Genomic DNA, 27,134 nt, shown 5'->3' with positions numbered 1-27,134 from the left:
CTGGATGAAGATCAACCGTACAATTTCTTTAAAACTTTTTAATATAAATTAGTAAAGATAGCGTGTTGATTCTTCCCGAAAAGATGAAGAAAATATCAATATGATAAAACTTTTCGGATAAGCATTTGTTCGATCTTATTAGTTAAAAATACACTGTAAACAATATTTTAGAATAGCGCAACTGCTTTCAAACCAATACCTTATATCAAAACTATAAATCTTACGTAATCGCTTCCATGAAATTCAGCAGTATAAACAGAAGTTGAAGTCTTTTATCTTTGATAATGGTGATGTATACGTTCCAGGTTAAACACTGGGCTGATGAAATGCACATAAATTTCTAGAAAAGTTACTGGAGAAATTTCCAAATAAAATCCTTGAAGAATTCCTAGAGAAATTCTTGGAGTTATTCTGGATAAATTTCTAGAGGAATTCTTGGACGACTTTTGGGAGGAATATATGGCGAAATTCTCGGAGAAATACCCAATTGCCAATGGTACTCCTGAAGCAATTCCCAGAAGTTTGGGAACATGAAGGAATTCCCAGAGATATTCTTGACGGGATTTCCGGTGAAATTCCCAGGGAATTTAATTCCTGGAGAAATTTCCAGTGGCAATAATTCCAAAGAAATTCCATAAGCAACTTTAAAAGAAAGATTTTCTGAAATAAAATTCTTCAAGGAATTTCCAGAGGAGCAATTTCTTCAGAAATGCCTAAGGAATTCGTGGAGGAATTTCGAGGGGAACTTGTGGAGGAGTTTCATAAGAAATTCTTGTAGGGATTCTCAAAGGAATTCCTAGAAAAAATTTCTGAGGAATTCCCGAAGGATAATAAATTTCTGAAGGAGAAACTTTAGGAGGAATACCCAGAGGATTTCTTGGAAGAAAATTTCTGGAGGAATTCTTATAAGTATTACTGGAAGAATTGCTAAAAAGCCTGGAGAAATTTCCAAAGGAATTCCCAGAAAGACTGCTGCAGGAATTCCTGGAAGAATTCCTGGAATAATTTTCAGAGGCATTCCTGGAGAGACTTCAGGAGAAATTTTCAGAGGTCTTCCTGGAGGGATGTCTGGAGGAACTCCTGGAGGAATTACCACAGGAATTTCTAAATTGATTCCTGGAGCAATCTCCAGAGAAATTCCTGGATGAATTTCCTTAAGTATTTCTGGAAGAATTTCCAGAGGAATTCCTGGAAGACTTCCCAAAGGAATTCCTGGAGGAATTTTAAAAGGAATTCCTGGAGGAATTTTGAAAGGAATTCCTAAGGGAAATTCTAGATGTATTCCTGGAGGAATTTCAAGAGGAATTCCTGGAGGAGTTTCTTGAGCAACTTCTGGAAGAATTTCCGGAGGAACTCCTGGAGGAATCTTCAGAGGAATTCCTGGAGGAATGTCCAGAGGAATTCCCGGAGGAATTTCCAGAGGAAATCCTGGAGGAATTTCTAGAGGAATTCCTGGAGGAATTTCCATATGAATTTCTGAAGGAATTTCCAGAGGAATCTCTGGAGAAATTTCCAAAGAAATTTCCAATGGAATTCCTGGATGAATTTCCAGTGGAATTTCCAGAGGAATTCCTGGATGAATTTCCAGAGGAATTTCTTGAGAAATTTCCAGAAAAAAACCTGGAGGAATTTCCTGAGGAATTTCTGGAAGAAATTCCAGAGGAATTCCTGGAGGAATTATCAGAGGAATGCGTGGAGAAATGTCCAAAGGAATTCCTGAAGGAATGTCCAAAGGAATTTCCAGAGCAATTCACGGAGGAATTTCCAGAGGGATTCCTAGAAGAATCATCAAACAATTTTTTGGAAGACTTCCCAGAGAGATTCCTGGACGAATTTTCAGAAGAATCACTGAAGGAATTTCCAAAGAAATTTATAAGGACTTCCCAGAATAATTACAGGAGGAATTGCAAAAGTAATTCCAGGAGGAATTCCAGAAGTATTCCTGAAAAAAAATCCAGAAGTATTCTTGGAGGAATTTCCAGAGGCAATTTTGGAGGAATATCTAGAGGAATTCCTGGAAGTGTTTTCAAAGGAATTTCTGGAGGATTTTTCAAAGAAATTCCTGGAGAAATTTCCAGAGAAATTCCTGGAGGAATTTCCAGAGAAATTTCTGGAGGAATTTCCAGAGAAATTCCTGGAGGAATTTCCAGAGAAATTCCTGGAGGAATTTCCAGAGAAATTCCTGGAGGAATTTCCAGAGAAATTCCTGGAGGAATTTCCAGAGAAATTCCTGGAGGAATTTCCAGAGAAATTCCTGGAGGAATTTCCAGAGAAATTCCTGGAGGAATTTCCAGAGAAATTCCTTTAGGCATTTCCAGAGAAATTCCTGGAGGAATTTCCAGGGAAATCCCTGGAGGAATTTCCAGGGAAATTCCTGGAGGAATTTCCAGGGAAATTCCTGGAGGAATTTCCAGAGAAAATACTGGAGGAATTTCCAGAGAAATTACTGGAGGAATTTCCAGAGAAAATACTGGAGGAATTTCCAGAGAAATTACTGGAGGAATTTCCAGAGAAATTACTGGAGGAATTTCCAGAGAAATTACTGGAGGAATTTCCGGAGAAATTAATGAAGGAATTTCCGGAGAAATTACTGGAGGAATTTCCAGAGAAATTCCTGGCGGAATTTCTAGATGGATTCCTGGATGAATTTCCAGATGAATTTCTGGAGGAATATTCAGAGGAAATCATAGGGAAATTTTCAGAGGAAATCCTAGAGGAATTTCCAGAAGAAATCCTGGAGGAATTTCCAGAGGAATTCCTGGAGGAATTTCCAAAGGAATTCCTGAAGGAATTTCCAGAGGAATTTGTGGAGAAATTCCCAGAGGAATTCCTGGAGGAATTTCCAGAGGAATTCCTGGAGGAATTTCTAGAGGAATTCCTGGAGGAATTTCCAGAGAAATTCCTAGATTCCTAGATTCCTAGACTCCTTGAGGAGTTTCTAGAGGAATTCCTGGAGGAATTTCCAGAGGAATTCCTGGAGGAATTTCCAGAGGAATTCCTGGAGGAATTTCCAGAGGAATTCCTGGAGGAATTTCCAGAGGAATTCCTGGAGGAATTTCCAGAAGAATTCCTGGAGGAATTTCCAGAGGAATTCCTGGAGGAATTTCCAGAGGAATTCCTGGAGGAATTTCCAGAGGAATTCCTGGAGGAATTTCCAGAGGAATTCCTGGATCAATTTCCAGAGGAATTCATGGAGGAATTTCCAGAGGAATTCCTGGAGGAATTTCCAGAGGAATTCCTGGAGGAATTTCAAGAGGAATTCCTGGAGGAATTTCCAGAGAAATTCCTGGAGGAATTTCCAGAGGAATTCCTGGAGGAATTTCCAGAGGAGTTCCTGGAGGAATTTCCAGAGGAATTCCTGGAGGAATTTCCAGAGGAATTCCGGGAGGAATTTCCAGAGGAATTCCGGGAGGAATTTCCAGAGGAATTCCTGGAGGAATTTCCAGAGGAATTCCTGGAGGAATTTCCAGAGGAATTCCTGGAGGAATTTCCAGAGGAATTCCTGGAGGAATTTCCAGAGGAACTCCTGGAGGAATTTCCAAAGGAATTCCTGGAGGAATTTCCAGAGGAATTCCTGGAGGAATTTCCAGAGAAATTCCTGGAGGAATTTCCAGAGGAATTCCTGGAGGAATTTCCAGAGGAATTCCTGGAGGAATTTCCAGAGGAATTCCTGGAGGAATTTCCAGAGGAATTCCTGGAGGAATTTCCAGAGGAATTCCTGGAGGAATTTCCAGAGGAATTCCTGGAGGAATTTCCAGAGGAATTCCTGGAGGAATTTCCAGAGAAATTCCTGGAGGAATTTCCAGAGGAATTCGTGGAGGAATTTCCAGAGGAATTTCCAGAGGAATTCCTGGAGGAATTTCCAGAGGAATTCCTGGAGGAATTTCCAGAAGAATTCCTGGAAGAATTTTCAGAGGAATTCCTGGAGGAATTTCCAGAGGAATTCCTGGAGGAATTTCCAGAGGAATTCCTGAAGGAATTTCCAGAGGAATTCCTGGAGGAATTTCCAGAGGAATTCCTGGAGGAATTTCCAGAGGAATTTTTGGAGGAATTTCCAGAGGAATTCCTGGAGGAATTTCCAGAGGAATTCCTGGAGGAATTTCCAGAGAAATTCCTGGAGGAATTTCCAGAGGAATTCCTGGAGGAATTTCCAGAGGAATTCCTGGAGGAATTTCCAGAGGAATTCCTGGAGGAATTTCCAGAGGAATTCCTGGAGGAATTTCCAGAGGAATTCCTGGAGGAATTTCCAGAGGAATTCCTGGAGAAATTTCCAGAGGAATTCCTGGAGGAATTTCCAGAGGAATTCCTGGAGGAATTTCCAGAGGAATTCTTGGAGGAATTTTCAGAGGAATTCCTGGAGGAATTTCCAGAGGAATTCCTGGAGGAATTTCCAGAGGAATTCCTGGAGGAATTTCCAGAGGAATTCCTGGAGGAATTTCCAGAGGAATTCCTGGAGGAATTTCCAGAGGAACTCCTGGAGGAATTTCCAAAGGAATTCCTGGAGGAATTTCCAGAGGAATTCCTGGAGGAATTTCCAGAGAAATTCCTGGAGGAATTTCCAGAGGAATTCGTGGAGGAATTTCCAGAGGAATTCCTGGAGGAATTTCCAGAAGAATTCCTGGAGGAATTTCCAGAGGAATTCCTGGAGGAATTTCCAGAAGAATTCCTGGAGGAATTTCCAGAGGAATTCCTGGAGGAATTTCCAGAGGAATTCCTGGAGGAATTTCCAGAGGAATTCCTGGAGGAATTTCCAGAGGAATTCCTGGAGGAATTTCCAGAGGAATTCCTGGAGGAATTTCCAGAGGAATTCCTGGAGGAATTTCCAGAGGAATTCCTGGAGGAATTTCCAGAGGAATTCCTGGAGGAATTTCCAGAGGAATTCCTGGAGGAATTTCCAGAGGAATTCCTGGAGGAATTTCCAGAGGAATTTTTGGAGGAATTTCCAGAGGAATTCCTGGAGGAATTTCCAGAGGAATTCCTGGAGGAATTTCCAGAGGAACTCCTGGAGGAATTTCCAAAGGAATTCCTGGAGGAATTTCCAGAGGAATTCCTGGAGGAATTTCCAGAGAAATTCCTGGAGGAATTTCCAGAGGAATTCGTGGAGGAATTTCCAGAGGAATTCCTGGAGGAATTTCCAGAGGAATTCCTGGAGGAATTTCCAGAGGAATTCCTGGAGGAATTTCCAGAAGAATTCCTGGAGGAATTTCCAGAGGAATTCCTGGAGGAATTTCCAGAGGAATTCCTGGAGGAATTTCCAGAGGAATTCCTGGAGGAATTTCCAGAGGAATTCCTGGAGGAATTTCCAGAGGAATTCCTGGAGGAATTTCCAGAGGAATTCCTGGAGGAATTTCCAGAGGAATTCCTGGAGGAATTTCCAGAGGAATTCCTGGAGGAATTTCCAGAGGAATTCCTGGAGGAATTTCCAGAGGAATTCCTGGAGGAATTTCCAGAGGAATTCCTGGAGGAATTTCCAGAGGAATTCCTGGAGGAATTTCCAGAGGAATTCCTGGAGGAATTTCCAGAGGAATTCCTGGAGGAATTTCCAGAGGAATTCCTGGAGGAATTTCCAGAAGAATTCCTGGAGGAATTTCCAGAAGAATACCTGGAGGAATTTCCAGAGGAATTCCTGGAGGAATTTCCAGAGGAATTCCTGGAGGAATTTCCAGAGGAATTCCTGGAGGAATTTCCAGAGGAATTCCTGGAGGAATTTCCAGAGGAATTCCTGGAGGAATTTCCAGAGGAATTCCTGGAGGAATTTCCAGAGGAATTTTTGGAGGAATTTCCAGAGGAATTCCTGGAGGAATTTCCAGAGGAATTCCTGGAGGAATTTCCAGAGAAATTCCTGGAGGAATTTCCAGAGAAATTCCTGGAGGAATTTCCAGAGGAATTCCTGGAGGAATTTCCAGAGGAATTCCTGGAGGAATTTCCAGAGGAATTCCTGGAGGAATTTCCAGAGGAATTCCTGGAGGAATTTCCAGAGGAATTCCTGGAGGAATTTCCAGAGGAATTCCTGGAGGAATTTCCAGAGGAATTCCTGGAGGAATTTCCAGAGGAGTTCCTGGAGGAATTTCCAGAGGAATTCCTGGAGGAATTTCCAGAGGAATTCCTGGAGGAATTTCCAGAGGAATTCCTGGAGGAATTTCCAGAGGAATTCCTGGAGGAATTTCCAGAGGAACTCCTGGAGGAATTTCCAAAGGAATTCCTGGAGGAATTTCCAGAGGAATTCCTGGAGAAATTTCCAGAGGAATTCCTGGAGGAATTTCCAGAGGAATTCCTGGAGGAATTTCCAGAGGAATTCCTGGAGGAATTTCCAGAGGAATTCCTGGAGGAATTTCCAGAGGAATTCCTGGAGGAATTTCCAGAGGAATTCCTGGAGGAATTTCCAGAGGAATTCCTGGAGGAATTTCCAGAGAAATTCCTGGAGGAATTTCCAGAGGAATTCCTGGAGGAATTTCCAGAGGAATTCCTGGAGGAATTTCCAGAAGAATTCCTGGAGGAATTTCCAGAAGAATTCCTGGAGGAATTTCCATAGGAATTCCTGGAGGAATTTCCAGAGGAATTCCTGGAGGAATTTCCAGAGGAATTCCTGGAGGAATTTCCAGAGGAATTCCTGGAGGAATTTCCAGAGGAATTCCTGGAGGAATTTCCAGAGGAATTCCTGGAGGAATTTCCAGAGGAATTCCTGGAGGAATTTCCAGAGGAATTTTTGGAGGAATTTCCAGAGGAATTCCTGGAGGAATTTCCAGAGGAATTCCTGGAGGAATTTCCAGAGGAATTCCTGGAGGAATTTCCAGAGGAATTCCTGGAGGAATTTCCAGAGGAATTCCTGGAGGAATTTCCAGAGGAATTCCTGGAGGAATTTCCGGAGGAATTCCTGGAGGAATTTTCAGAGGAATTCCTGGAGGATTTCCTAGAGCAACTCCTGGGGGAATTCCCAGAGCAACTCCTGGGGGAATTCCCTGAGCAACTTCTGGGGGAATTGCCAGAGATATTCCTGGCAAAATTTTGAAAGGAATTCCTGGAAGAATTGTATGAGGAAATTCTGAAAGACTTTCAGGAGGTATTCAAAGTGGAATTCCAGGAGGAATTCAAAAAGGAATTCCCTAAGAATTTCCTGAAAAAAAATCCTGAGAAATTCCAGGAGGATATCCCTGAGGGGTTGTTGAAAGAATGTCCTGTGCAATTTCTGATGAAATTTCCAAAGGAATTGAAATCCTGGACAAATTTCAAAAGGAATTGATTTTTTGTAGGTAATTTCCTAAGGATTTTTTTGAGAATTTTTTGAAGGATTTTTTTAAAGAATACTTGAACGAACTTCCTGAGGATGTTTAGGAGAAATTCTCTGAAACAATGTTGAGAAAGTGCTTGAAATTCCTTCTGGATGAATTTCCTGAAAAATTCCAGGATAAATTTAAAGAATTTTTTTTGTAGATAGTGTCTGAGGAACTCCTGAATGAATTCTCCAAAGGAACAAAAAATATCGGAAGGAATTCCTAGAGGAATTGTCACAGGAACTCCCAGAGGAGACATTTCAGGTGGAACTTTCTCAGAGGGTCTGGCGGAGTTTTGGATGAATTTTGATAAGAATCTTTGCAGATGAGTACCGTGTGGAGTTCCCCGAGAAATTTCTATTGATAATGTGACAGGATTGCTGATGAAATTTTTGAAGGTAAAATGATAGTAGTGTGTAATTTTAATCTTTTCTCCATTCTCATCCTATAGTTTTTCTACAACTATTCTTTTCAATGAGATTCCGGATTACCCTGCAAGCGCTGCTATATAAGTTTATGTCATTCACCTGCACAGCCACAGATAATGGAGTGAGATCCGAGCTCTTAAATAACTTTTGATGCAATTTCATACACGATATGTGGTACTGTAACAAACTGAAAGTATACTTCGTTGTCACACACCCCATGTCTAACTTGAGCCACAACGTACACATCCAGTGCAGACTATCCCCCATTGAGTGCTGTCTGATGCAACGCACACTCAATTCCCCTTACGCACAAAGGACTCACAGATCAAACGGCAAACGACCGTGGAACTACGCCACCTGGCATGCCACTTTGATGTGGGAATAAGAGGGCTCGCACTCCCAGCCAGTGCTTCTACTTTGCGTAACTACGTACCTACTACGTAAGAGCACATCACATTTTATCCTCGCCACTTTAGAGTCATTAGGAATCATCTGGGTGTTGCTCCGTATCACCCCATCACTTCGTTAATCACCTGTCTATGCACCTCAGCTTGAGCCGGCAGCTAAACGAACGAAACCCAATCAGGTTAAGTTGACGGAAATTGTTTGATACCGATATGAGCGCATCAGCTTCAAATTGGATACTGGAATGGATTGTCTGTCAGGAAATGCAGCAAATATTAAAATAGTTCCGACCTTCTCGTAAAGCGAACGAATTCTCCATGTCAGCCAGTCCTTCCGTGTAATCCCTCGTCTACCCTCACTACCGGTCCGATTACGTACAATTGCGACAGTAACCGGAGACAGTCGAGCCTGGAATGGTACAGACCGACCGGCCGGCCTGCCTGCATTGTGAGCCCTCAAGCGATGGAGAATCCTTTTTGCTTCTCCCATCCACAAAAAGCAGGCCACTCCCGCACAAACAGACCGAGGCGGGACTCCAGATCAACTGAACTACTTACCGGGCTGGAATTCTTCGAATTGAACTTCAACCCAGCATCAGCAGCCGGGAGCTCTCAGTCCAGTTTTCGTATTCCGCACTGTGACTGTCATCATCGTCCGGAACGATCTTTGTCCTCTCGTCGTCGGGGTGCCTCCGGTCCTCGTTTCATATACTGGGAATTGTGTCTTAATTCCGGGTAGCATTCTCCGGGCTGATGCGGGGGAACCAACACATCACAGCACAAAGCGGGTGAAAAAGCGATTCGAGTTGGAACCCCGGTATGGATTACATTAAATATGTATTCGACGAAAGCTTTCGATTCGGTTGTCTCTGGCGGGAGCATATATGCTTTTGAGCTGGATGAATGGTGGATCAAACTTGCTTTGCGCCTCCCGCTCCATGCATTTATATATAAAATCCTTCCGAAAGTATCAAATCTATGTTGGGGGCGTTTGAAAATCATGTACCATAAACATTTTCCATTATAAACTCACCATTCGCCATCGTAGACGTGAAGCCCAAAATCTGGTCAGACCTGAGTACCCCCAAAAAAACGAACGTGGTTCATGAACGATGCCGTCCATGATATTCATGGAGGTAAAGCACTGTGAGCGGAAGAGATTCATCTATGTGGAGTTTATGTCACCGTCGAATGTTATATATTACGATTATTGATTATTTTCGGTGAAAACACACACTAAAACTCGATTATACATAACGTTTCGGCCTACTCAACTTCAGCCATCATCAGATATTTACTGCATCAATCGATCACCACCAGTGTGGTTGCAACCACACTGGTGGTGATCGATTGATGCAGTAAATATCTGATGATGGCTGAAGTTGAGTAGGCCGAAACGTTATGTATAATCGAGTTTTAGTGTGTGTTTTCACCGAAAATAATCAATAATCGTAATATATAGAGATTCATCTAGTCGTGCACGGTATGAGACACAGAGAGATACGTAATGCTATTTTTACTGGGATTTTTACGAATCCTTCGCTCAACATTGCATCACAAGGGGTATATACATAAATGTGGGCCTAGTAAATTCGAAAGGAAGAAATACACCAAAAAATACGTTGAAAGCTTCTGTATAAGTAGAAGAGCAAAAGCAAATCGGTGTACGGTGAAGGATACAATTGCGAGATAAAGATTGATGAATGATCTGATGGCCCGGATGGAAGGAGCATTGTTGTGTGCAGAAGAAACAAAAAATCGTTACATCGAACTACGTAGCATGAATCAAGGTTTATTTGAGAAGGCAAAATAATGCTGTGATTGACTGATGAAGGAGGTATTCCATAGCCGTGTCGGAGAAATTGAAGCTATAAAGTAATGTTTCATTGATTTTAGTAAGGTGATCCATATCATGTAGCATGATAAATGCAGGTAAATTTTTAAACTGCACTCGATTCGTTGTTGAAGTATAGTATTCACGATATTGAAGGATTTCCTATGCATGATAAAATATCGATACCTCGTAAAAATAGGTAAAGGTAAGTACCGATCAGACTAAAGCCTGGGTGGCCTCTCCTGTACATAGTAGAGGCGTCTCCATTCCACTTGATCTTTGTGTTTCCAGTTCCGCACTCTGCGTAGGGTTCGCAGATCGTCCTTCACTTGGTCGACCCACCTAGTTCGCTGTGCACCACGTCTTCTTGTACCGGTCGGATGACTCTCAAGAACCAATTTAGTCAAGTTGCTATCCGACATCCTGATGACGTGACCCGCCCACCGTAGCCTCCCGATTTTCGCGGTATGGACGATGGTTGGTTCTCTCAGCAGCTGATGCAGCTCGTGGTTCATTCGCCTTCTGCAAGTCCAAGGCACTCCGCTACACCTTTCGTTCGAATAATCCAAGGGCGCGATGGCCCTCTGCACGCAGGGTCCATGTTTCATGCCCATAAATAGAGGACTTCCGGTCTCATCAGCGTTTTGTAGATGGTTATCTTCGTGTGACGACAAACTTTGTTCAATCGTAGAGTTCTGCGGAGTCCAAAGTAAGCACGAAGCCGGGGCCCGTGGCGTAGTTGGTCACACGTTCGCTTCATATGCGGATGGTCATGGGTTTGATTCCCAGCCCCGGCACTTGCGATTATTCGTTAGTTGCTTTTTCCCCAAAAGTAACTGACACTGACCCTCTTCTGAGCCCCATGGCTCAAACAGACCCGGATACCTGGACATCGGGGAACTGCTACTCATAATGGACCCCCAATCGGACTGGAAAGGAACAACGGCCATCCATTATCATCCTTGTGCTCATCATTCTACAAGGTATAAAGTAGAAAAAGTGAAAGCAGCAGAAAGGCAACCAGTTCGATAAAGTAGAATAGAATCGAGGCGCTGTACAACATGTAAGTGCAGCTGTCAATTGGAATCGCTCGCGTAGTGCCCTAGTGGGCAATAGAGCTGTACATTAGGTTAAGTGATTAAGAATTAAAAAAAAAGTAAGCACGATTTCCTGCCACAATGCGTCTCTCAATTTTTCCTCCCTGGAGTCCTTTGCCATCATGTACTTTGTCTTCGACACATTAATGACTAATCCGATTCGCCTGACTTCACTCTTTAGTCGGATGTACGTCTCAGCCATCGTCTCAAATTCACGAGCTACATTAGTAATATCATCAGCGAAACCAAGCAGCTGAACGGACTTCGCGAAAATTTTCCCACCCGTGTTTATCACCGCTCACCTTATTGCACCCTCTAACGCAATGTTGAACAGCAAGTACGAAATACCACCACCTTGCCGTAACCCTCTGCGAGATTCGAAGGGACTCGAGAGTGTCGCTGATACTCGACCTACAGGGTGCGGCAGGAAAAAATGCGAAAAGTTCAAGGCACTATTACACGCTAAATATGGGATATATATGACTATTTTTTCATGACAGTGTATCAGTCAATGTCTATATTCTAGCACTGAAAAGTAAAAATGAACACATTTGATGTTTAACATGTGATAATGTAGGCCTAATAAGCGGATATCAATAAACTGCGCGCCCAATGATCATTAAACAAAATGACTATAACAGTATCAAAACTAGCACAAATTTGATGAACAACCAGACCACACTGATCCAGAGCCATGAAGTTTCACATACCAGATGAAACAAGTACATATATATGATGATATTGTAGAGAAAATCAAAAAAATTGTTTTATCTGATGTGAAATTTAGCGACCTGTGCGATTGTCTGCGGTTTGAAAATTTTGGTTGTCTTCAGGCGCCGCCCTGTAAAGGTTAGTGACCAAAATGGGAAATTTTTTAATTAACTTTTCAGAAAACTAGCCTATTATAGATCATGGAATGTTGAAACATAGATTGGTTAATGTCAAATGGACGAAAATGAGGTTTAAAGTTGAAAAACGCTTTCGCATTTTTTCCTGCCGCAAACTGTACGCACATCATTCGATCCATCGTCGCCTTGATTAATCGTATCAGTTTATCAGGGAATCCGTATTCGTGCATAATCTGCCATAGCGGTTCTAGATCGATTGTATCATACGCTGATTTGAAATCGATGAACAAGTGCTGTGTGGGCACGTTGTATTCGCGGAATTTCTGCAACACCTGGCGGACGGCGAACATCTGGTCCGTTGTAGCGCGTTCACCCATGAAACCAGCCTGATACTGCCCCACGAACTCTCTTGCAATCGGTGATAGACGGTGGCATAAAATTAGAGAGAGTACCTTGTAGGCAGCGCTCAGCAGTGTGATCGCGTGATAGTTCCAGTTCCCGCAATCCATGTCGCCCTTTTTGTAGGTGGGACATACGATACCTTCCATCCACTCCTCTGGTAATACTTCCTCCTCCCAAATCATGGTAATGACCCAGTGTAGTGCTCTCACCAGTGCTTCTCCACCGTATTTTAGTAACTCGCTTGGTAGTTGATCTGCTCCAACGGATTTGTTGTTTTTCAACATCCTTATTGCCTCTTCAATCTCTTGGAGGTTAGGGGCTAAAAATCTTTCGTCATGTATACGTACTCCTAAATCTGTTACCACGCCACCTTCGGTGCTTACAACGTCGCCATTGAGGTGCTGATCACCAATGCTGCCGTCACCTCGCAACCACTTGCGGCACAAAGTCTTTGCGCGAGCGGTTCAACTTTTTGTTGAACTTTGGTGTGTCCTTAGCGCTGTACAGTCCTTCCATCACTTCGCGATCTCGTTCTTCTTGCTGGCACTTCTTCATCCGGATGACTGAGTTCTGCCGGTTCCGCGCCTGTCTATAACGAGCCTCTTGTACGGTGTTGCAGCATTCTCGCCCATGCTGCATTCTTCTCGTTTTTGAACTGTTCACGTTCGCCGTCGTACCAGTCATTTCTGTGATTCGGAGTCGTGAAGCGTAATGCTGTAGCCGAGGTACGACCTGTGTCGGATCGGATGTCCATCCAGCCATCTTTGAGTGTAGCTACGACAAGCTGCTCTTCCGTTGATAGGGCCACTGCTAGCTGCTGCGCGTAGTCTTGAGCCACTTCTACGTTACGCAGCTGCTCGATGATGAACCGCGGCGTTCGACCTCGACGCGTGGTAATTACCGCCGAAAGTTTTGAGCGCATGCATACAGTGACTAAGTAGTGATCCGAATTTATATTTGCACTGCGCTGCGGACATTGGTTATATCCGAGAAGAATGTACCGTCGATTGGAACAACGTGGTCGATTTGGTTTTCTGTTTGATGGTCGGGAGATCTCCAGGTGGCTTTGTGGATATCTTTGCGGCGGAAGAAGGTGCTTCGGACAACCATACCACGGGAGGCTGCAAAGTTTACGCATCGCTGGCCGTTATCATTCGATATGGCGTGCAGGCTATTTCGCCTGATTACCGATCTGTACATGTCCTCCCTTAATATTTGTGCGTTCATGTCGCCGACAACGATTTTCACGTCAGGCGGCGAGCTGCTCTAACTGCGCGTAGAACGCTTCTTTCTCGTCATCAGGTCTCCCTTCTTGTGGCAGTGTACGTTGATGATGCTGTAGTTGAAGAAACAGCCCTTAACTCTTAACATGCATCCTTGCGTTGATCGGCTGCCACCCGATCACACGTTGTCGCATCTTTCTCAACACTATAGATCCTGTTCCCAGTTCATTGGTGGTGCCACAGCTTTGTTAAAGGTAGTCGCTCGATGCCCGCTTTTCCACACTTTCTGCCCAAGCAACACACATGTTATAATAGAGTTACGACAGCGCAAGTTTTGGTTGTATTGAAGTTTATTTTACGTTATTCTAACATTGTGTTGAAATAACGTAAAATAAACTTCTATACAACCAAAACTTGCGCTGTCGTAACTTTTATATAACATGTGTGTTGCTTGGGTGTCCGGTCCAACAAAGTTCCTGCAACGCCACGGTGTCGAAATTGTGTGGATGTAATTCGTCGTTGATTATCCAATCACATCCTGCGAAACCTAGTGACTTACAATTCCATGTTCCAAGTTTCCAATCGTAGTCCTTATTTCGTTACGTGGGTCTTTGCCGATTGTACCGAGTCGTATTTTCTCCTATGTTATTCGCAATGGGGATTTTTACGGGTGGCTTATTGGGCCTACGCCAACACTCCTGTCTCGCCGGAGGGCCATCGTGCCAGTTCTGTTTAACGTCCCAACCAACACTGGGACGACCACCTTGGATCTAGCTTGGCGTGGTGCATCGTTTCTTACTCAGCCGCTGGATGCCAGAACAGACGCTGATTGAGCCGCACCTCCTTGGTGAACAGACGCTCAGGATGTTCCTCCTCAATCTAGCTGAAATCAAAAGGACAACAGTGCCCAGGCTGCACTACCAGCTAAGCCACAACTCTTAGCTTGTGATCTTTGTCATCGCTTGACCCGTGGAAGCATGAGGTAGGAACTTATGAGGACCAGAGCTGTTGAACGCTCTCCTTATCGACTCACCGTTTTGCAGCTTTTTTAGGTATTACAATACCTGATGTCATTATTCACGTCCTCCTCAACTGCAAGAAGCTGGCCCCTTCCTGGTTCTCTGCTGAATATGGTTTTAGCTCGTCGTTCCTCCGGCTTACCAGCTATGTACCCAGCGCACCACAGCCTGCCGTGTTTTATTCGCTTCACTATATTCATCTCTTTATATACTTGGTACAATGAAGGGTACAATTGGTGGTTCATGCGAGGTCGCCGGATGACGTCTTCCAGTTTACCGCCGAGTATTTTTTGCAGTACTTTACGTTCGAAGACACCAAAGGCTCTCCGATCAGCTTCTCTCAACGTCCACGGCTCATGGCCGTATAAAGCGACCGGAAGTATCAGAGTCTTGTACAACGCGAGTTTTGTCTCAGTTTGCAGCCTAGGGAGCGCCCATAAATTACGTCACTCAAAAAATGCCCATTTTCAACCCCCTCCCCCCTCCTTCACTTTTTGTATGAGACTTCTGAAATTTTAGTATGGGTTGTCACAATTTACTGAACCCCCACTCTCTCCTAAAAGCGTGACGTAATTTAAGGACGATTAACTACGAGGCTTCAGCAGGTCACCTGGCAATAATTCATTTTTTTATCTATAACTCAGTTCAGAAGCTTGTTACTACAAATTGAAGTTCGGTAAACTTGTCGGTAGTGTTTTTCCAACAATTATCACCAATTACATCATAACTCTCATATTTACGGAGTAATAGTAGTGAGAACGCTACTATTACCTATTCACACTAAATGATCGAAAAATTCAATCGTTCAGTAACAGTAGGTGGTACTAACACTTTAACCCCGTAAATATAAGAGTAAGCATAGTGTGGAATTGGCTTGAGTTTAAAACACAAAAATAAAAATATAAAAAAAGAGTTGGAATGTGGCGTTCTTCGTGATAACTGTAGTAAAAACACTACTATTTTTGAACCCGACAAATTTGCCGAACATGACATTGTAGTAACATGCTTTTGAACTGAGTTATAGATAAATGAGTTGAATTTAGGAGGATGTAGACACTTGTGTGGATGTTAAAAAAAATCTTATTTTTTTACAGCTCTTTTGTCCACTAGGGCACTGCATGAACAATTCCGATTGAAAGCTGTACTTATACTTTGTACAGCGCCTAAATGTATTCTATTCTAATTCTACTGTACCGAACTGGTTGACGTTGCGCTGCTTTCACTTTCTACCCTATCATGGTAGAATGATGAGCACGAGGATGTTGATGTGTGGCTGTAGGTTGTTCCAGTCCGATTGGGGTCCATTCTGAGGTGCCGTTCCGGATCCGTTAGAGCCAAGCGCTCAGAAGAGGGTCAGTGTCAGCTGCTCTCAGGGGGAAAGAGCAACTGACGAAAGTGCCGGATTGGAATCGAACCCATGACCATCTGCTTGTGAAGCAAACGTGTGACCAATTGTGCCACGGACTCCGGCTGTCAAACAGCTTTGCTGAAGAAATCATTTCTCCAAGTAATGAGGATCCTGAAATACATATATGTGAAATTGAAAAATTTGTTTGCTCTATAGTGCCGCCTTTTGATAGGATTTCTACTTTAACGATTCCTCACTTTCCATCGTGAAATCGTTTATAAAAATTTTAGAAAGTTGATTTTTAATCATCTAAACTAGAGGGACCATCCTATCATACCAATAAGGTGCAGTCTATAAACTACGTAGACTCATTATGAGCCACCTCAGACCCCCTCCCCCTCCCATTCCGTAGACCCCTCCCCTCCCGTCCACCATAAGAAGCTACGTAGTTTATGGACAGGCCCCAATCAACATACCGACGATAATACTTGACAAATCGGCTTATTAACAAAACAGAATGCTCCATTAAGCTACTTTTTTATGTTACATACATTACAATTTATTTATCAACAGCAAATATTGAAGTGTTGGACAATTCCAAACCACAAACATGTGTCCACCAGCTTTCATAATCGTACGCGCCATGTCACTCGACCGACCGACCGACGCGGCGTTTCTTAATTTACCCGGAAAAGGTCATTTCTCTTGTCATCTGCATTGTTATGATCTTACCGGACAAACGAGAAAAATAAACGAAACATGGACCACAGTTGCATCACCGCACCCCACCACCTACAGCAACGCATAATGCAACCGACGACGACGACGACGTCGACCGAACCGAGAACCGGTAATGTCATTCGGTTGGTTTGCTCCAGCAACTTCCGCAGCACCCTCCTTCCTCCTTCTGTTGGTCAGCAGCGGTTGCGATTGCGACGGGTCTTTGCTCCCATTCTGCTGCAGACCATTCTGCTTGAACAGAATGACCAGTTGTTGGGCGTAGCAGCGCTGGCAGTCGAGGACACTGCAGAGTTCGCTGTCCGTTATTACGGAAAAATTCCCCACAGGAAGTGGTTGGTGTCATCATTTCGATGCCCGGGGCTCTGGATTTGCGTATGCCGTTGAGTGGAGAGAACGTATTTACGTCGCCGTAGTCGTTTTGTGGCACATCCGTGCCGCAGTGGACTCGTATGTGGGTAGGGGAAGCTGGGGTAAAATACATCGTGTGAGTTTAAACCTAGGATGGTGAGTACTCTTCGGAAATGTAATTGGACGACACTGGAAATTTGATTTTCGGTCAATCCAGGATTCAGGAACCAGAGTTCAATTGGTACGGAGCGCGTTTTGTTAATGCGGCAGTGTTAAAAGAATACTTAGCTGAGAAGTAAGCTCTGTTCCTGTTTGGGTAAGAACTATTATGAGCAGAAGTTGTTAAAGAGTTTTATTTTTAAGCTTTAGCTGGATAAACCATCAAAAGTTATTTTTCTAGTATCTCTAATATTTTGGGAACACCTACATAATTGTTTGAATAATTATTTCAACTGGTCATTTAACCCAGATACGTACTCTACACCGGTTCTCCCTGCGCACACCCACGTAACATGTCCAGGTTTAATCCCACCGATGACAAGGATTGCTGCGCCGAAGTGGATCGAAAACTGTATGCAGGTTTAATAGCTTGTTCCGGACGCCTGCGGTAACAGAACGTGCGAGTAACGTGTACGAAAGGGAATCGAGGAGCCACCATCACAATGGAGACCGAATCTCAAGTTCCGGGTGTCACCGTTTGCCGTAATATTACGATCATTTAGTGGCATGGAGGGGGTGGGGTAGCATCAAAATTGAAGCTGTGGTACTGTGCTCAGCACCCACGTCCCACATGTTCCTCGCTATTCACCCGTTTCCGCACCGGCAGTCTGATTCTGTTGTTCTTTCAGACTTGGGCGAGAAGGAGGACATTAGACAACCAACGACAGCACTCGACTCGTGGAAGAGATAGATAGTTTGGGCTTATCTACTTTGTCATTGTTGCTGCAGTGGTGCTTCTGTTGGTGTTGTTGTTGATGTTTTTACTGTTGCTATCAATATTAATAACGGTAATAAATCATTATTACGCGATGTTTATTTTCCCATCGAGCGTGTAAAGGAAGCGCACTTGGTCTGCCGCCGGAGAGCATAAATCAAACTGGGTCTAGGCACTAGGAATTGCTGCGTCGCGGTTCGTGGTTTGGGTTGGACACTTTGTGCCTTGAAAATGGGTGAGGTTTGGGATGGATGGCAGGCGTGATTTTCAACGTTCAATGTAAAGTCGATTGATAAAGAGTCGTTGACAGTGACGCTAAATAGTATAATGCGTTCAAAGCATTTCCAATTTTGAAATTTATCATCTATTCAAGCCAATTTATAAGAAGTATAAATCAAGGTTTGGACGTATGCATTAATGTATCAAACAATTCGTAACATTCGTAATGTTTCTGTTCACTGATAACAGAAGATTCAATTCATTTTTGAAACCCCCAATTCCTCACCATTCCTACACCTTCTGTCACGGATTTTTCAAATTTATTAACAACATAATGTAGAACTTCAGAAGGTTACCCAAATTAACTACTTACTTACTTCCAGTCTTGAGCACTCATGGTGGTGCAGAGAATCGAATTGAAAGATCTCCTATGACCTACTTATCTCCACTTTCGCTCCCGAATTTCTCTCACTATCGGCTTTTCATCACATCGACAATGCTGCTTTGCGGTAGTCTTCTCCTGTATCCGGTTAAGGATCACTTTTCAGAGGACTTTGAGAACGATACACAGTAACATGATGCCCCGCCATTCGTCGCATACAGTCAGGTCGCCCTTTTTTGGCACCTTTACTAAGACGCCTTGCATGCAGTCGGCCAGAAATGGTGCGGTTTCCCATATGTAACAGAATAACTGAGCAGTTGTAAGGATAATACGGCGTCAGCTTTAATCATCTCGTCTGATATACGATTTACCCTCGGGGGCTCTGTTCTATTTTAAGGATGTCTGTTTCTATCTTCTGCACTGATGGAGTAATACATCGAACCCTTGGCGGATCATGCTGAGGTATTGGTGGCGTGACCGACACTTAAAAACGGTTTCCAAAGTGCTGGAACCAGAGTTTCAACTGGTCAGCTGGGTCGGTCAGTAACTGTCCAGACGTGTCTTTCACGGGCATAGTAGCATTCATCTTAGTCCCACCAAGGCGACGTGAAACACCGTAGAGGAGACGGATGTCGCCGGTGTTTGCGGCTTTTTCGCCTTCGTCGGCTAGGGAGTCCACCCACATTCTTTTGTCCCGTCTACATGAGCGTTTCACTTCCTTCTCATGGGCCGAATAGCGCTGACGGGATACGGTTGTGGCTCCTCGTGTTTTCGTTCGCTCTATCGCAGGTTCGGCGTTCTTTCGCTCCTCTATCTTCCGCCAGGTATCATATGTGATCCACTGCTTTCTCCGGGTGGGTATCTTACCCAAATTATTTTTTGGATTTTTTGGATGAATCCTTAGAGGTTTTCATGGAGGAATCCGTAGAAGAATTTCTGAAAGAATTTCTGAAAGAATTATGAAGGAAATTTCTGAAGAAAATTTCTGAAGGAATTTTCTGAAGGAAATTTCTGAAGGATTTTTTGGAGGAATAGGGTGCGTGTATCAATTATAGCACTACCTATGGAAAGCTATTTATACAAAAATAACAAGAAGACCAACGAATGTCATCAATAAGTTAAAAGACACCTCAGTTTCCATACTATACAGGAAAAATATAGAAACGGAGCCAAAACTACTTTTAGTATTAATTATAGCGTGTGCCAATGGTTCCTATCATCCTGTACCAGTTATGGTTCCATTTTTAACTTCGGTTCCTTTTCGCACTGTTTGCGTGCATTCCTTATGGGGTTAGCCATAACTGGTACACTATGGCGAAAAAGGGTGCAAGGAAGCCGAAATTTTAAGGAGAATGATTTATTTCTACCATGAGTTGAGGAAAATGTGGAGTTTAAATGAGTGCGACTATTTTTCGTGAACGTGATCCGTTGTTCATAAAAATTTTCTTGTTGATTTACATCGTTAAAGGGTGGAAATTAACTATGGCGAATAATTTGTACTATAGCCATAATTGGTACACTTATATTGATTGGACCAATTTCCCTAGGAGTTTCTCGAGGAGTTACTGGAGGAATTAATGGAGAAATTTCTGGAGGAATGCCTGGAAGAGTTTCTGGTGGAATGCCTGGAAGAATTTCTTGAGGAATCTCTGGAGGCATTCCTGAAATAATCCTTGGAACAATTGCTGTAGGAAGCTCTGGAAAAATCCTGGAGAAATCCCGGGCGGAATTCCTAATGGAATCCATAAAGGAATTTCAGAATGAATCCCTGGAGAAATCCGTGGAAGAATTCCTGTAAAAATTGCGGGAGAAATTTCTGAAGGTTTTTTTTGGAAGAATATCTAGAGGAATTTCTGGGAAAATTTCTAGAGGAATCCATGGGAGAATTTCTAGAAGAATCCTTGGAGGAATCCCTGAGAAAATTTCTGGAGTACAACCCTAAAGGAATTTCTGTAGGTACAGTACTGGACAAAATAAAGTACGCATCTGGCATATTTTCAAACTCTCTCGAATTCTCAAGTATTTAAAATAAATAGATTATCGAAGTATTCTAACGAAAACTAGCACTGGAATTGCACTTTCGGAATATGTCAGTTATATAGCTTTAGAAGTGGAAAATTATGAAACATTTTCATTTTTTATGGAAGAAATTGTATTTGTGGTGGACAAAATAAAGTACGCATTACAAAACTTCAAGAATATCACTGCTTATTCTTATTTCTAATACTTAGTGTGGCCTCCCTTAGCTTCAATCACGGATTGCAAGCGTCGTGGCATACTTTCCACCAAGTTCTTCAAGTGTTGAGGTTTGATCTGCGACCATGATGTTTCTAGAGCCTCGAAAAGTTTATCACGGTTAGTTACATCGCCTTTGTCGACATTGCGATCCAAGATTGACCACAGATTCTCAATTGGATTCAAATCTGGGCTTTGAGGTGGCCATTCCAATACTTTAATACGGGAAGTTTGGAAAAACGCTTTGGTTTTGTGGGCGGTGTGCTTGGGGTCGTTGTCTTGTTAAAAAATAAACTTCTTCTCTAAACCAACTTTACGCGCCGACTCCTTCAAATTCCACTTCAGAATGCTGATATACGAATCTGCCGTCATGGTTCCATCTATTTTTACAAGTTTTCCAACTCCACCCCAAGCAAAACACCCCCACGCCATGATATGGCCACCTCCATGCTTCATTGTCTTCTGAATATTCTTGTCAACCAGTTTCTCGCCAGGTTTTGTCCAAACTCGTGTTCGCTGCTTGTGCCCAAACAGCTCAAATTTACTCTCGTCACTCCAAAGAACCTGTTTCCAGAACTCCAATGGTTTGTCGACGTATTTTCGGGCAAATTTTAGATGTTTGATCCAGCAGAAAACAAAGTCAATTGAAGCTTGAAATTAAATATAAAGTAAACAAACCTGTGAACATTCCGAATCAGTGGACGTCGTTGAGCGAAACTATTTTTATATCCCAGCTCTTGTAGTCTCCTTCGTACAGTTCGTTCAGAGATATTCAAATCTGAATTTTCTCGGATGACTCGACTGGTAGCAAACGGATTTCTAGCAATTTCCCGAGAAATACGGCGATCATCGCTGGTTGTCGTCTTCCGCTTCCTTCCTCTGCCAGTTTGGTCAGCCACGCTTCCAAGTTTCTCGAACTTTTTGAGTATTTTACGCACTGCTGCCTCACTTATTTGGTATCTTCGACCAATTTCTCTGTTTGAGATGCCTTCCTGACTGTTTTTAACGATAAGTTTACGGATTTCTACAGAAATTTGCTTTTTTGCCATCCCGATAGATTGAAAACTGTGCAAGTGAAAGTAAATAAACAACAAACGGTTTGTTTTGACGTTTGCATGTCTGTTGGGGGATAGGAAACAACGCACATGCAATATGCCAGGGGGAACAACTGAGTTTTCTTCAATGCGTACTTTACTTTGTCCAGAGGGAAATCTATATTTTTAAGATTATTTACATTTTTCAAACTTTATAAGCTAGTTAAAGATAAGTCGACGCAAGTTTCGATTAATATGATGAATACCACACAATATGTTCGAACATGTTTAATTAGAATAACTAACACTTTAAAAGTTATTGAATGTTGAGCATTCTGACAGCGTGTGCGTACTTTATTTTGTCCAGTACTGTATACCTGGAAGAATTCCTGAATGAATCCGTAGAAAAAACTTCTGGAGGAATTTGAAAAGCAATTGGAGGAGAACTTTCTTAAAAAATCCGTGGAAGCATTCCAGGTGGAACTCCTGGAGGATTTTCAGGAGGAATCTTTGGAGGATTCCGTTTTGAAGAATCCCTGAAAGAATTGCAGGAGGAGTCCGTGAAGGAATTTCTGGCGGCATTCTTAAAAGAATCCTTAGAGAAATTTCTGGAGGAGTCCGTGGAGGAATCCCTGGAGGCATTTCTGAAGAAATTCTTGGAAGAAATCCTGGAGGAAGCTCCGGAAAACTCCTGGAGAAAACCCTGGTGTAATCATCCTTGTATGATGTCCTGAAGGAATCTGTGAAGGAATTTTAGGATCAATCCCTAAAGAAATTTCAGGAGGAATCCCTGAAGGAATTTCCACAGAAATTTCTAGAAGAACCATTGGAGGAATTACGAGAGAAATTCCTAAAGGAATCCCATAAGGATACTCTGGAAGAATATCAGGAAGAATCTCTGAAGGAATTTCTGGAGGAATTTCTGCAGGCTTTCCTGTTTACCTGGGAAAATTTCTGGAGTAATCCATGGAGGAATTCCTGGAGAAGCCTCTGGAAGAATTCTTGGAGGAACGGTGTGCGGCCATTTGATCGAATGCCGTTTGGCCGAACGCCATTTGGTCGGATGCCAACTGGTCATATGGGTTGTTTGTCTGAATGCCGTTTGGCAGAATTATGATCAAAGGATTCAGAGGAAGTTTTTGGCATTCTAACTACCAATATGATCATCAGAAATATTTCCTTCTAGTTTCAACATTAAGCGATTAGTTGGCGATGAATTTGCCAATATTTTATCAAACATTTTTCCTTCTTTGAATCATAGGCTTTCGAGTTATACTGATGCGAGGAACAGTGGCATGGTCACTTAAGGTCATCATTCATTTTCGGCCAAACGACATTCAGCCAAATGGCGTTCGGTCAAACGGCATTCGGCCAAATGGCGTTTGGTCAAATGACCCGGAACCTGGAGGAATTCATTGACGAATTCCTGTAGGAGTTCCTGGAGAAGTTTTTGAAGGCATTCCAGGAGAAAATCCGAATCTATGGAAGAATTTCAGGAGAAATCCGTGAAGGAATTTATGGAGGAATCCCTGCAGGCATTCTTGAAGAAAACATTTGAAAAATTCATGGAGCAATCCTTGAAGCAATTTCTCAAAGAATATCTGAAGGAAAGCCTGCAGAAATTCCTGAAGGAATTGCTGGAGGGATCCGTTGAGGCAAGCCAGAAGGAATTCCTGGAAGATTTTTAGGAGGAATCTCTGGAAGAGTTTCCGGAGAAATTCTTGAAAAAATTCCTGGAGGAATACCTGGAGGCATTACTAATGAAATCCTTGGCAGAGCTCCTGGAGGTAGCTCTGGGAAAATTCTGGAAAATCCCTGGTGGAATCCTTTGAGACATTCCTGAAAAAGTCCATGCAGGAATCTTGGATGATTCCCTGGAGGAATTTCTGAAGGAGTTCTGCGAGAAATCCCGGATGTATTTTTGGAGAAATTCCTGAAGGAATTTGTGAAGGCATTTCTGGAGAAATTATTTGTGAAATTTCTAGAGAAATTTTTGAGACTTCCCTGGAGACTTCCAGACTTCCTGTTTGGAAGTCCTCGAGTAATTTCTGAAGGAATTCGTGGAGGAATTTCGGGAGGAATGGATCAATGAAGCCAACTTTTCTAGCGTTCACCGCAAGCAAACAGAGGTACCACCGTATATGGACATAAACATTGTGACAGCAGTGGAGTTATGTCAAACACACGAGGCTACAGTGGTGCTATCTATTCATTTCATAGTGGCCGTTTTAGTTATTTAAGAGATCCATTGTTTGAGAAATTTCTGAAAAAAAAAATCGTGGATCTCTGGATGGATCCTCAGGAAATTCCTGGAGAAATTCTCGAAGAAATTCCTGAAAGAATCCATGGAGGAATTCCTGGAGGGATTCCTCGAACAATTTCTGGAGAGATACCTGAAAGAGTATCAGGAGAAATTCCTTTAGGATTTTCTAGAGCATTTCATGGATGTTTTCCTGGAGAAATTTTAGCCAAAAAACCTAGAGGATTATCTGGATGAATCCCTGGAGGAATTCCTGGAGCTATCCCAGGAGAAATTCCTGAAGGAAGTATTGGAGGAACTTATGGAGGTATTCTTTGAGGAATTTCTGGAGCAGGTTTCGAGGCTTCCCGGAAAAAATATTTGGAAAACTGGAATTTGTGGAAGAATTTTTGATGAATTTCTGAAGAAGTTCATGGATAAATCCCCGGAGGGATTCCTGAAGAAGATCCTGGAGATATTCCTGGAAAAATTCCTGGAAAAATTCCTGGAGACATTTCTGGAAGAATCCCTAGACGAATTTTTCGAGGAATTCCTGGAAAAATCTGTGACAAATTACTTTAGGATTTTTTGGAGGTATCTGTGGAGGAATCTCTTGAAAATATCTTCGAGAAATTCTGGTAGAAATTTTTGGAGGATTCCTGGAGGAATTGCCGAAGTAATTTTTGGAGGAGTTCCTGGAGGAACTACTGAAGGATCTCCTAGAGGATTTCTTTGAGAATTCCTTGAGATGTTTTTGAGGCTTCCTGGAGGACTTTTTGAGAAACTTGTGTAGAAATTCATGCATGAATTCCTGAAGAAATTGCTGGAGATATTCCAGGGGGCAATTTGTGGAGAAATTCCTTGACGATTCTATGTGGGAATCCCTTAAGAAACTTCTCGGCAGAGTTTCGTTGGAATTTCCACTAGGGTTTTCAGGAGAAATCCGAGGAGGAACTAGAGGAGTACCTAAAAGAAATTTTGAAGAAATTCTGGAGGAAATTCCTAGAAGATTTTCTGGAGGAATTCTTGCAGGTATTTCTGAAAGAATTTCTGAAAGATTTTTTAAAAAAAAATCCTGAAGGAATTTCCTGGAAAAATTCCTGAAGGAATGGCTTGATGATTTCGAATAATTTTTGTAGAAGTTCATGGATAAACTCTTGAGGAAATTTCTTAGAAATTCATGGAGGAACCCATGGAGAAATCTCTGGAGGAATCTCTGGCGGAATCTCTGGAGGAATCTCTGGAAGAATCTCTGGAAGAATCCTTGGAGGAATCTCTGGAGGAATCTCTGGAGGAATTTTTCGAAGAATTCCTGGAAGAGCCGGGACAAATTATTTAATGATTTTATGGTGTAATCCGTGGTGGAATTCCTGGAGGTTTCGCTGATGGAAATTTTGGAGAAATTCTGGAAGAAATTCCTGGAGGAATACCTGCAGGAATTTCTGGAGCAATTCCTGGAGGATTCACTGGAAGGATTCCTGGAGGAATCTCTGGATGAATTTGTGGAGGAATACCTGGTAGAGTTTTTGGAGGAATATCCGTTGAAATCCCTGGAGGCATCCTGGAAGAATTTCCAAGATTTAAAATCCTTCACAACGAATTCATATTGCGTGAACAAGATGATTCTATTTTGCACCATGATCATATATTGATGACCCTTCTAAGCAAGATCCCTGCACAGTGCGCACGCTAGTGCACTTCATTGATCTTCTACGCTTCCACCTTCCGGAATAGCACACTTTTGTAGCTCTAGTTGGCGTGTGTTGAACTGACGCCCGAATCAACCGTCGCACAGTGTACAAATTCGATCAAAAAACGGACGCAATTCAGTTCCAGCCGCTAAGCAAACGACAGATACCCATTCTTAAGAAAAAAACTCCGGGGAATCGAATGGTGCCAACCCTTTTCCAGAAAAACATCGCCAAGTGTCTCATTTTGGCCATTTTCCCTTAAATTTGTTAGAAATATTTGAATATATCAAACTAAAATCCAAAAAAGTTTGGAGGAACCCTGTATGTTTCAAAAAACATCATGTAGCAACTTGGTTTAGTAAATGTTTTTCACTTTTGATCGCAATAAGTGTCTCATTTTGTCCAATCCCTATAAATTTTGATAATTTTGATAATTTTGGACAAAAAACCATGCAAAGTCGTAAAAATCATGCTACTGCATGGAGAAACGCCAAACGGGTTCTGTCTTGTCTATCACATTCAGAGATGGTGTCCCATTTTGCCCAATATCCCCTATAAATATGGAATATTTGAGAATTTCAGATGAATTTCAACAAAAACCCATGCGAAGCCATTCAAAAGTCGTGATACTGCATGGAGAAACGCCAAACGGGTCGTGTCTTGTCAATCACATTCAGAGTTGGTGTTCCATTTCGTCCAATATCCCCTATAATTAAGAATATTCAAGAATGTCAGTTAATTTTAATAAAAAACATACAAAGTCGTTTTAAGTCTGATATTTTTTGTCTTTGAATATTTCTATGTATTTTCAATTTGTAGAGGAAAAAGGACAGAATGAGACATAATTTCTGAATATAATAAACAAGAGAGATCTGTTCGGGGTTTAACCATTAAGTAGTACAACTTTTGAACGATTGTGCACGAATATTCTTAATTTATAGGGGATATTAGATAAAATGAGAAAAGGGCCCATATAGCCGAGGCGGTAAACGCACGGGTATTCAGCATGACCATGCTGAGGGTGACGGGTTCGATTCCCGGTCGGTCCAGGATCTTTTCGTAAAGGAAATTTCCTTGACTTCCTTGGGCATAGAGTATCTTCGTGCCTGCCACACGATATACACATGCAAAATGGTCATTGGCAGAGGAAGCTCTCAGTTAAAAACTGTGGAAGTGCTCATAGAACACTAAGCTGAGAAGCAGGCTTTGTCCCAGTGAGGACGTTACGCCAAGAAGAAGAAGAAGAAGAAGATAAAATGAGACAACATCTTTGAATGTGATAGACAAGAGACGATCTGTTTGGGGTTTCTTCATTCAGTATCACGACTTTTGAACGGCTTTGTATGGTTTTTATTGAAATTCATCTGAAATTCTCAAATATTCTTTATTTATAGAGGATATTGTTAAAAAGTGGGACATCATCACAAAATGTGATGG

General features: G+C 42.4%; 1 protein-coding gene across 1 annotated transcript in view; it reads right to left on the bottom strand.

The window, feature by feature from the left end:
- LOC109428076 (uncharacterized) overlaps positions 1-27,134 on the bottom strand; it is a 218,883-nt gene that overhangs the window by 35,218 nt on the left and 156,531 nt on the right. The gene's annotated exons all lie outside the window — the stretch shown is intronic.

This window comes from Aedes albopictus, chromosome 2, assembly GCF_035046485.1.
Source record: "Aedes albopictus strain Foshan chromosome 2, AalbF5, whole genome shotgun sequence".
NCBI lineage: Eukaryota > Metazoa > Arthropoda > Insecta > Diptera > Culicidae > Aedes > Aedes albopictus.
This window is presented reverse-complemented; position numbering and strand designations above follow the sequence as displayed.